Source organism: Pteropus alecto, unplaced genomic scaffold (assembly GCF_000325575.1).
Source record: "Pteropus alecto unplaced genomic scaffold, ASM32557v1 scaffold461, whole genome shotgun sequence".
In the NCBI taxonomy this organism is placed as follows: Eukaryota; Metazoa; Chordata; class Mammalia; order Chiroptera; family Pteropodidae; genus Pteropus; species Pteropus alecto.
The window spans coordinates 3,520,722-3,532,700 of NW_006431079.1; positions in this window are offsets into that span (position 1 = coordinate 3,520,722).

The following is an 11,979-nucleotide window of genomic DNA, read 5'->3' on the forward strand; positions in this document are numbered from 1 at the left end:
TCCTTCTTTCCTTCCTTCCTTCCTTCCTTCCTTTCTTCCTTCCTTTCTTCCTTCCTTCCTTCCTTCCTTTTAGAATTAGGTCTTTTAGTGCCTGAATTCTATTATTAGGAAATATGTACAGGCATCTATCTATCTATCTATCTATCTATCTATCTATCTATCTATCTATCTATCTGTCCATCCGTCTATCCATCCATCCATCCATCCATCCATCCATCCATCCATCCATCCATCCATCCTTCCATCCTTCCATCCTTCCATCCTTCCATCCTTATCATCTAGCTATGAAAACTGCCACTTATGGCTATTTATCTGTTTTTATTTATCTGTATATTTGGTGAAAATTGCTAACATGATTTCCTCATAATTCTTGTTTTTCTGTGTTATAATTTGGAGAAGACCTATTATCACTCTGATATTGGTATATAAGCTATTTAATATACAAATAACCCAGATGTTTGGGGCAGTGAGTCATATAGTATTAAAGATTTATGGAGAGAGTCAAAATAATGTTTTCAGGCATCAGGCATTTGGAGGTAAGACAAAAGATCCACGAGAATGATAACTCATTTTCAGTTTGCATTCTAGAATATGTAGAAATATTCAAGCTCGGTCTTTTCTGTCAGTTATAAAAAAGTATACAATTGGATGCTTGTATACATTTAACAGATGATGCTCAAATATGTAGTGTCTGGCTTGTTATTGTGCAACAGAATTAATTGCCACTTATTTTAATTTGCTCTATTTCCATCTAAAAGAAAGATTCTCCCAAGACGGCCAACAAAGGAGGTGATTCTTGGCCCTAGTATTCTGTTAATAGGTGAAAGAAACAATTGTTTCACTTTCTCTTCCAAAGACTATGTTCTGTGGTTTAAAACTATGTCTTATCTGGCCAAATTAAAACATAAACCTCATACTTAACAGGCTTCTACTTAATATGTACAAGTATCATCTATCTGTCTGTCTCTCATCTATCTATCTATGTTTTATCAATATGTAAAAACTAATATGTATAGTCATCTATCTACTAACTTTCAGTTTTACCAGTATATAAAAACTATTTCAATGATTATTTCCAAAAGGACACAAATATTGTAGTTTTTGAGCTATTTTAAATGATTCCATTCCTTATTCACAATAGAGAATGCTCCAAAACCCTCAAAATTTATAATATTGTACAATTTGAAGACAGTTTCTTTATATACAGTATGAGTAGGATTATGACGAAAACAGCCTTTACTGTCGCATGAAAGAACACTTGTCATCAAGTCTGAACAATTTAGGACTCTGAATGAGACATGAAGCCCCAGCCTCAGGTCATATTTCATCGTCTCACACAGCTTCAAAGTTAAACCAAAGGCTCACGATAGTTATAAATTCAGAATTTTACATAAGTCGGACCAAAAGGACAGTTCTTAAGTTCACTCTCATTTATTTATCTGTTTAATAAACTTTTTTTTTTGAATCCTCGTGGGGTTCTGCATCCCTGTACTAGGTGCTGGGATATAGAAAGAATGTTGTTCTTCTGTACGTGCATCCACGCGCGCACGCGCGCGCGCACACACACACACACACACACATAAATACCACTCCCAAATAAATATAAAGATAAAGAACTATTTTTATTATAAGCATGAACTTATTCTACTCACATTTATCTCAAGTATAAAGACGTATCTCCAACTATTGTGCTTCTCTAGCAATAAAAACGAATAAGTTGGTGTTTTTAAAACTGAAAAATAATATCAGGCTGTACGGTTTTCATTTAAACCTTGACTTTGGCAGTGTTAGGCTGCTTGGAATCAATGCTGAGATGCAGCATGTTAATTGCAACTGAGAAAGGAAGTGGCAGGTGTTTCCAGCTCTGATGAGCTGCAATGAAATTGATGTTTTCTGCATTCTGGAGGCCAATAACAATTCAGCAATGTCTGTCTTCCCAGGAAGCAGATTTATAGGCTTTTCCCCTTCCAAACTGAAAATGGCAGCATGTCCCACCCAGGTGGTTGATCAGACAACTCCCTCAGCAGAGGAGAGGTGGCAGGGGGCAGCTGGGGCTGCCGCATCAACAGAGTGGCTGGCAGTCATTGGATGTGGTGAGCTCCAGTGTAGGAGTTTATGTAATAAGACAGTTCACATACAGGGGAGCGTGCACTATTTCACCTACTGTTTATCTTCCAACTTCACTGCTGAGTACCTTGTAAAAGATTAATTTGCTCCCACAATTGGGAACCATGCACGTGGATTGAAATGTGTTACTTGTACACTGCTCTAAATACTCAAGTGAACCCCAAATAAATGGTTTTGTGTCTAAGGAATCAAAACATTTTCCAGCGGCCTTCGTCTGGCCCTCCTGAGAGCAGCGTCCTTTTCATTTCTCTCTTTTCAGTGAAAGGACCCGGGCAAAGCTTTGGTTTCATGTGGGAGTCTGTGAGTTAACGTTGGAGGCTCTATTCCCACTGGGGCACCTGGAAGAACTTACCTGACCAGCAAATTGGATTCAAGTGGAGGAGGAGTGAAGCCAGCTCACCTCAGGTGTATTCTCTCAACAAAGAAAGCTATTCTCGGGACTGGGGAGGAGTGAGGTGGAGCCTAGCCTAGTTCCACCTCTTGTCTCTTTTTCTTACCTGGTTTTGTATTTTATTCACTCAACGAGAATGCTCCCATCTGCGCACAACTGGCCTCTTCTTCAGCTCACACTCTTTTAGGCCCCAGTTTTTATTGTTATTGTTGTTTTCTGTTTTTAATCCCGGTGCATGAAAATTCATGAAATGTGAGTGCATAATACACCAGAATTGCCACATCAGATTAATGAAGTGGTTGGTCCTCATCATTGCACACCATGTTTCCCCATTGTTTGAAAGCTTTTGTCTGCTCATAGAATATTTGAAACGATTCATTTTTTTTTCCATTGAGCATCCACCAAAAGTAAACATAACTGCAGATGAGAGCTCCTGTTTTGGAAGCGCTAACATGCCAAGGGAAAAGTGCCAAGGAGAGGCCAGTTACCTTTGATGGTGCTTTGTGAGTTTTACTTGTGCCCCTGCTGGGGCTCATGTGTCCTCCTGCTCACAGAGTCACAGATTCTCAGTCTTTAGTGGATCTGTTAGCTGCAACTCACCATCCCTCAGCCTTCGGGGCACACTTGGTAATTTCATGCTCACTCCCTCTCCCAACTCATTTCTAGAAATACAACAAGCAAAACAGATGCTGTCATGGCTCCCCCGAGAAGCTCTGACCCTGATGATGGTAAAGGATCCTGTGAATTCAGCTCCCCTCACCTGCCAGGTGCTGGCATAAGCTGTGTACGTGCATTATTATTTCTTTTAATCCTGAAAGCAAAACCCTTAAGACCAACATTACCCCATTTTGAAATGATAAGACTGAGACACAGAGGCTTCTCTAGAACCTGGGCCCTCGACCCACAGGCTGTATGGCTTCGCTTTGTGTCCCCACCTGGACTTGTTCCTTGTGCTTACCTGTTCTTTCCCTTCCTTTCCTAGATCAGTTCCCATTGCCACCCTCCCCCAAGACACCAGTGCAGAGCCTTACTCAGGGGAAATCTGGGTATAGAAGCCGAAGCTGCCATTTCGCAGTGTTTTGTGTTTCCTTCTGTACCACCTCACATGCTCTAACATGAAAACAATCGTTTAGAGCAGTTAAATAAATCACTTAACCTCCATCACCCCTCACAAAAATCTTTTGATAAACATGATATTCTAGGAAACTGCTTGCTGTTTATCCAGGGTGACCAAGTACCTCTGACACACTGCCGTGGACACTCGAGGTACATTTTTACCCCAAATTGAGAAGCATGACATTACATAATTAAACCTCCAGTCCCAGGGGTAGGGAAACAAGAGCACAGGGCTGAGGGCATGAGAGAGGGAGGATCTAGGAGTGTGTTGGGGACCAGCTGAGAGTAAGGTGACTTCTGCAGACCCTTAGGGAGATCGTGCAGAGGTGGGGTAGAGGAGCGAGGAGGGTGGGGAGCAGGACAGTAGTCACTGAAAAATGCTACTTGTGGTCGTGTGTGAAACTAAAACAACCTGATACTGTGCCAGCGACTTCGAATGTATCAGTGGCACATGAATTCCCTTCCCATTCCCAGAATAATAGAAAATGTTTCCATCATAAGCATGTAAGGGAATTGTGTATGTGTGTATAGAGTAGTCCTACAACCATAAGTACGTAATTTGAAAACAAATCAATACCTCAAGGCAAAACTCAACCAGTATAATCATTGTATACACAGTAAACTGAGTCACTACTTCAGGGCTCGAATTCCAGCTCTGCCACTGCACAGTGGATGATATTGAGCAACTCAGTTGTGCCTCAGTATCTTCATTTGTGAGATGGGGGGATCTTCCCTCCCTTTCTCCCTCCCTCCTTACTTCTCTCCCTCCCTCCCTCTTCCACTCTCACGGGTTCCTTGAAAGAGTCAGTCTGCTGTACATAGGCTCGACTTTAAAATGGAAATGGCTAGAACATAAATTTTTAATTGGAATAACTATGGCGAGTTTCAAACTGTTTGAATTCCAACAACAGAAACAAACAAGCAAACAAAAACAAAAACAAAACAAAAAACACTTCAAATCTCAGAGCAGGTAAGAATGGGCCGTTTCCATGAGGGGAAATGTGAGCAGTAAACTAGGCCAGGAAATACACTTCTCATAGCATTGTCACCTTTTCGGAATCTCTCTGAACTGGCCTCTGCCAACCAGATGTGCAGTCTCTTGGAGACCCATTTGGTCAATGGTTCTTCAAGGTCACCCTGAAGACTCCATCTGGCCCTGGTGATTTGGTTGCATCTCATTGTCAGGCGTAATACTTCTGACCTTCCTCCTTGAAAGGAAATATCTGAGGTAGGAATCACCCTAATGTCTTCCCCAGCAAAGACGGAAGCGAGGACTTTTGTTTCTCCAGGCCACACGAATCTGGAAGTGGGTGTGAGAGGAAGGTGGGTTACAACATGACAAGGAGACTGTGCTCCTCCAATCACTCTGGTTTGGGAAAGGGGGAGGGGAGACCTTTGGAGTAATCTCAGTGGCCTGTGACATGGACCAATAGCATCACTGGGACCCTAGGTACTCTTGCCTGGCTGGGTGTGAAGTAGCTGACAGCTGCTCCTTTCTATTCTTAAAAGCTTCGCCCTTGCTGCTGTTCCTCTGGAGTGTTCTCCATTCCTCTGCTAGACAACTCCACTAGGAGCTACTGACCTTAGAGCTTCACCTCGACATGTAATTGGTACTCAGCTCTCATGCGCAGGTGAGGAAATCCCCCTACTAATGTCTACAGCTCATTACTGGACGCGTGAAGGAGAGGTAAGCAGGTCACCGGCCTCAAAGAACTTGACACTCATTCCCCCATGTGTCTGATTCAGAGGCCATTTGAATGGCATCATCTTGTGTGAACTTCAAAAACACCTCCCCTCCCTCAGTCCATAAAACTAAAGCCATTCAACTTTCCCCTGCCCCAATGCCTTCTCTGCCCACCCAAAGAAGCCCCTGCTCCCTTACCCCACCCCTGCCATCTTGGCTGCCTTAGTCTAGGCAAGTAGGACTCTTGAAGGACATGTTCATGGGCAGCCTGGCCTTCAAAGGCCTCTACTAATATCTCAGAGCTCCCAAGGGGGCATGCAGTGAGAATTCTCACTTAAGATTCTCATCCCAGAGCCATTGCTTCTTTCACACATTCTTTTCATTCCAAGAGCACACCTTGCTTTCAGTGATCGAGGAGGTCCTCAAGAGTATCTAGCTGGCTTTTTTCCCACACACCCCACCCCCTTGCTGCTTTGATGTAGTTATATAACCTCCAATCATTGACTGGGATCCAGACTCTTTGAAAAACCCTCTTTATCTTTATGATCTGCTGGAGCCTCCCATTTTGTTCCTTAGATGGTGTATTAGTTTCTAGGGCTACCATCACGAAGTACCACAAACTAGGTGGCTTAAAACAATGGAAATGTATTCTTTCACAGTTCTGGAGGCTAGAATTCCCAAATGAAGGTGTCTGCTGAGCAATGCTGCTTCCCCAGCCTCTAGGGGAAGATATTTTCTTGCCTCTTCCAACTTCCAGTAGCTCCAGGCATTTCTTGGCTATGGCAGCATCACTCCATTGGTCATCTTCTTCCTGAGTGTCTTCACATCATCTTTCCTCTGTGTATGTCTGTGTCCAAATTTTCCCCTTCTCCTAAGGACACTGGTCTTACTGAATTAGGTACCCATCCTATTCCAATATGACTTAACACATTATTTTAACATAAGTAATTATATCTGCAATGACCCCATTCCTAACGCAGGTCACAGCCTGAGGTTCTGGGGTTAGAACTTCAACACATCTCTTTTTAGGGGGCACAGTTCAATGCATAACAAGTGGTATTCACATTTGAGAAATGTGACACTTTCCTCAGTGAAAGCCTCTTCCAGAAGAGTTTGAGTTTTCTCTTAATTTGATTTTGAGATGCTTAGTTTATCTCTATCCTGGGTTTTTAAGAAAAAAGTAACGAGGCAAAATAAAAAGTAAACAGAATACAAAAGAATAAATATGACAGATGTAGATTACAAACACAACTTAGGAAATCTGAATGGAATACAAAGACTCCAGTTTTCTCTCCATTATCTTAGTAGTTATAGGTACTCTTTTGCTATTGTTTTAATGGTTACCCTAGAGGTTACAACATGATTTCTTGATTTATCAAAGTCCAATATAAATTGTTACTTTTACTTCTTCCCAGACAATGCCATAGAACACTTAACTCTACTTACCTCCCAATTTAAACACTTTTGCTTTTGTGTATTTTAATTTGATTTATATGTTTTTAAACCTTATGAGACATTATTATTATTTTATATAGTTAATATTATTTTAGATACTCCCATATATTTACCTGTTTATTTATGTTTTATTCTTCCATGTGTTATCAAGCTTCCATCTGGAATGATTTTCCTTCTGCCAAAAGAAAGGAAATACTTTAGTATTTCCTTTCTTTTGTTTGGGTCTGCTATTAAAAATTTCCCTCAGTTGTATTTTTTTTTTTCTGCAAGTGCCTTTATTTACTTTTTGTCTACTAGAGTGGAATCTTTTGTAGTCCCAAACCAAAGCAAGGAGGGCTTACTGGAGGCCCTCGGTTTAGAGGCACCTGAAGTTTTGTCTATTTATCCTTAGGAGGGTGGCAACTTCCCAGCTCAATCTCTCAGCTTCTCAGCTGCCTCTTCAGAAAGTGGCAGATGCCCTAGCGGAAAGTAGTTCCAAGTGACAAACTCACTTCTCTGGAGTTCCTCCTTTGGCAAGCTCTTGGTCCTACACGTTTAATTAGCTTTCCAGTGCTCTCAAGCAGATTTATTTTAGGTTTGTCCAGTTTTTCTAGTTGTTCTCAGTGGGAAGGTTGGCCTGTATTTTACATCTGACTGTACAAAAAGTCAAATAGCCATTTTCTATCTATTTGTTAGGAAGATTCCTGGAAGCTGTTTTATAACACTTTTGCTTACATCCCATTGGTTACAGTTTAGTCATATGACTGCACCTAGCTGGGAAATACCCTCTTTACTCTAAGAGACCATAATCCTAGCTGAAAAGTGTGGGTTCTATGGATATTTTGTTGAACAGATCCTAGGGTTTGTAATATTAGTTTTTCAGTTACTCGCTATGCAATCTGAAGCAAGTTACTTAAACATTCCAGGTTCCAAGTTACTTATCTATAAAATGGAGGTAATGATAATATCATTTATGAGTCTCAAATGAAAAACTAATAATGAATGCTTATCTGCTGGGCACTTAGCTGAGTCGTTTGTTTACACTGACTACCGTGGTCCTCCTGGTAGTCATCTGATGAAGTAAATACTCATTTGTTCTCATGATGATGAGAAAACTGAGGCAGAGAGATTAGATATCTTGCACAAGATTATACAGATATTTGGCTGCAGAATGGTGATTCAAATGGCAAGCCTTCACCACTACATGATCCTGCCTTGTAAATCACAAAATTCGCCTGTTGGAATTGCTGAGGGAAGATGACAGGACCAGGACTGGAGCGATGCCAGGTGGCTGAGGGCAGTATGTGTTTATAGCTAGAAAAATGGTCTCCTAAGGGAAGGTCTGGGAACAGAACTGGACTTGTTTGGTACATATGGGTTTTTGAGTGATGCAGATCACCCAGCAAGTTAGAGGAGATCATAGAGATAAAAGGGACCCTAAAGAGCGTGTAGTCCCATGGCTTTATTTTTATAAATTAATCGATTTTGTGATACATTTATTAATTTTTATTGAAGAACAATATACATATAGAAAATTTCTCACATTATTAAGTGCATGCTCTATGAATTTTCAAAGTGAATATAACGTAACCAGTTCCTAGATCAAGAGAGAACATTAGCAGCTCCAGTAGCCTCTTTCATGCCTTCCACCCTCCTGGCCTACACCTGTCACTACCCCTCCCAAGGCTAATCATTATCCTGACTTCTAACATCAGAGATTAGTTTTGCCTGTCTTTCATCTTCTATGAGTAGAATGATACAGTATTTGTTATTTTGTGCCTGATTTTTTTCACTCAACATTATTTTGTGAGATACATTCCTGTTGCTGCTTGTAGTTACAAATTGTTCGTTCTCATCACTGTGTAATATTCCCTTGTGTGACTGTCACTATTTATTGATTCAACTGTTAATAGGGAATTGAATGGTGCTGCTCTGAACTTTCTAGAACATGTATCTGGGTGGACACACAAATGTACTCATTTTGGGGGGGCATAACTTAGATTGAAATTTTTGATCATATGGTACTGTCTTGTCTTTGCTTTACCGTTGATGGAAATGAAAGTACAGAAAGGGCAGAGATCTGTCCAAGGTCACCCAGCTTCTGAGCCAGGCCTAGAACCGGAGGTGATTCTCTCCTTGTGCAGTTTGTCCAGGCCTAGATTTCAAGCACACTCATAAAGATTCAGCATTCTCATGCAACACACATTTAGCTTATGAGCTCTTACCATTTAAGCGTCGGGTAAGATGAGACTAATGACCAAGCACAAGACGGGCAGCTGATCAGTGGGGCCATAATTGCAAATACCAGTTTAGATTGGAGGGAGTCAGAGCAGATTCTTCTCTGCATTTTGTCAAATAACCATGTGCGATGTGTGTCCTGTTTAAACTAGAGTTAAATTCAGTCTCCTTTAGGGCTAGGACCTGTGCAAAGTGCTTCCCCCATATGTTATTTCATTTAAGCTCCTGAATAAAAACCGGGTCAATTCACAATCATAAGGACCAACATAGTCTCAAAAGAGAGTATATAAACTCTGTAAGAAAACGAGCATTTTAGAAGGGTGCTTTTCAATCTATGGTGAAGGACCAATATTTTTATAAAATAAAAAATAAATATTAGAAAAATAAAATGAAAAGACATTCAAAATATAAGCTTCCGCTTTTTATTATTAAATTAAACAAATAAAAAGTTACATTGTTAAATTACTATAAAAGTTTCTAAACACTCTTAGTTTCTATATTAATATCATCGAGGATGAATAGCACACAGTTTGCAGATCAACACTGGTTTTCAGACTACCTTTTGAATAGCACTGGTTTATAATTTACCACCCATTCCCCCTTGGCTTATCAAGATAGGTTAATAATTATCTTAGAGGCAGAAAGGTTTGCATAACAAGACGTCTGCATTATACCAGAGACCCTGGAAACCATTCATAGTTTACATTCCTGGGACTTTACCATTCCCCACCCTTTATCAACATGACTTTATTCAACAGTATGGATAAAAGATAAAAGTTACAAATGACTTTATTGTTCTTTTCAAGAACTTCCCCTCAAATCTCATTGAAATGAACATAAAACTCTTAAACTTTTCAATATATAGAATTTAAAAGACTATTTAATCTCCAAGACTCTTTGAAAGCTGTGGCTTGTGTCCATTAATCGTAAACTATTTTATCACAATCTTTAGCCAAATTAACTAAGCACCACCTCATTGAAAGACTTTCCTTAAATCAGATCCCCAAACCTTATAAATATTCATACTTTGCCCCTGCTCTTCCCCAGTCCAAGATGCTACTAAGACTGAGAAGGCAGGAGGATTCTCCTTACCATGGTGTACCATAAACTTAGCTTTGCCTTCTCTGCAGCTTATTTTGCAGGTATTTTCTGGGATCCAGAATTCAACGATCAAGACTTTCCTTTGTTCTTTTTAGTCTTGTTCAGTTGCTTCCAAACTTTAGTATGCATAAAAATTATTGAAGAGTGTTGTGTATGCAAAAGTATGCATGAGCGATTTAAGAGATTTCTATGTATAATTTTACCCATGCCGTATTTAGGACCTAAGCCCTGTACACAGATATTAGTAATTGGTGAAGAATAGAGAATGATTGAGCTGGAAGTGGCCTTAGGTACGTGGATCAAAATCACTTGATGTAGTTCCTGTTAAATACTTGTCTTGGTTTTACCTCTCGGTTGTACTGAATCCGAATTTCTAGAGATGGGGCCTGGGAATGTTTGTAACAACTCCCTAAGGGATTGTGATGCACCAACAGGTTTGAGAACCACTATTCTCCTCCACCACTTCATTTTGTAGATGAAGAAATAGAGACTCAGAAACAGGAGTAAACTTGCCAAAGATCACACAGTTATTGAGCTGTGCTTCTCACGATTCCTTGACAAAGTTCCCAGGTCTGGAGGTCAGATTTGGGAGATGGGCTTATGTATCCAATACCCTGAACAAGAATAATTGATGATGTAATCAGAATACAATTCTATTTTGGCTTCCCAACATCTCTAAGATTCATCAGCGGAGTGGTGGGAGGGGAGTGTGGTTGTCATAATCTTCCACAGCTCCTGGGTTCTAGCAGTCATCATGATTTCCCTGCTTTCTGTCAGGTGAGAGGCACCAGCTAAAGTATTATTTTCAAAAAAGATAAAAGTAGGACTCGTAAGCGAGGATAAAATGAACATATACTCTGCTGAATCTATTGACCACCTTTTTTATTCTCAAATTGCTGCTTGTTAGTTTTCTGATTAGCTCAAGTAAAGACAGATGGGTTATTAAAAGGCTTTAGGAACGTGTCCTCAGAAGGACACACAGCTGGCCCTCTGAGGAACTGCAAGTGGGCGCTGGGAAGAGATTCAAGATTTAGGAAGCTACTCCCCATGGTTTTTCATTACCCAGATCACATGGCTTTTTGAGCACACTTCTTTGCTCCATTCTTTTGTTTCTCTATTCATCAGCATGCATGTGGCTAAAAAATGGACACCCCGGTGCTAAGTCTACATGATCATCACTGAGAACTCAACTTCTGACAAGTCTTTCTAGCTTGGTTCGTACTCTTGATTGAGACTATCTGGCTGCTCTCCAGTCAAGTATTAGCAGTCCTTTGGGGCAGGTCAATCAGCTGTAGCTACTTGGAGAAAACACACTGCCAAGGGGCTGTGTGAGTGTGAGACAGAAGAGTCCAAGTGAGAACTTAAAGTGGGCAAGCACAATAAAATGTGCCTTTTAGTCATTTCAATCATGAGACTCCCCTGTTATGCCAAATGAGTCTGGTTGTCACTCTGTTGCTTTTACTCAGGCTGGATAAGTTTGGGGCAGGGGTCTCACAGGAGCCGATTGTTGTACCTTCCCATTCATATTTCCACCAATATTTGGGATCCTCCTTTGCACAAATCTTTGAGCTGCTAGAAATAGGGATGTCTCTAAGAAGCCTTGGCCCTGCGCTTATGAATTACAAACTTCTCAGTCTTGGATTGGGGTGAAGAGGAGGGTGGGTGTGCCCAGTTATGGCACAGCTACGGATAAATGCAGGAACGGTCGGATGTACCCAGTTGGTGGGGCTTGAACACGTTTCGGTTCACTTTGTTTCTTCCCAGATGGCTCACTCTCTTTCGTGGGCTCAAAACCTGGGCCTAGTAACTGTACAAGTAGAAATGGAGGGGAAGTGCAAGCACCTCAACACGTAGCCGGGTGGAGACAGTGGGAGAGAGTAACAGGTGG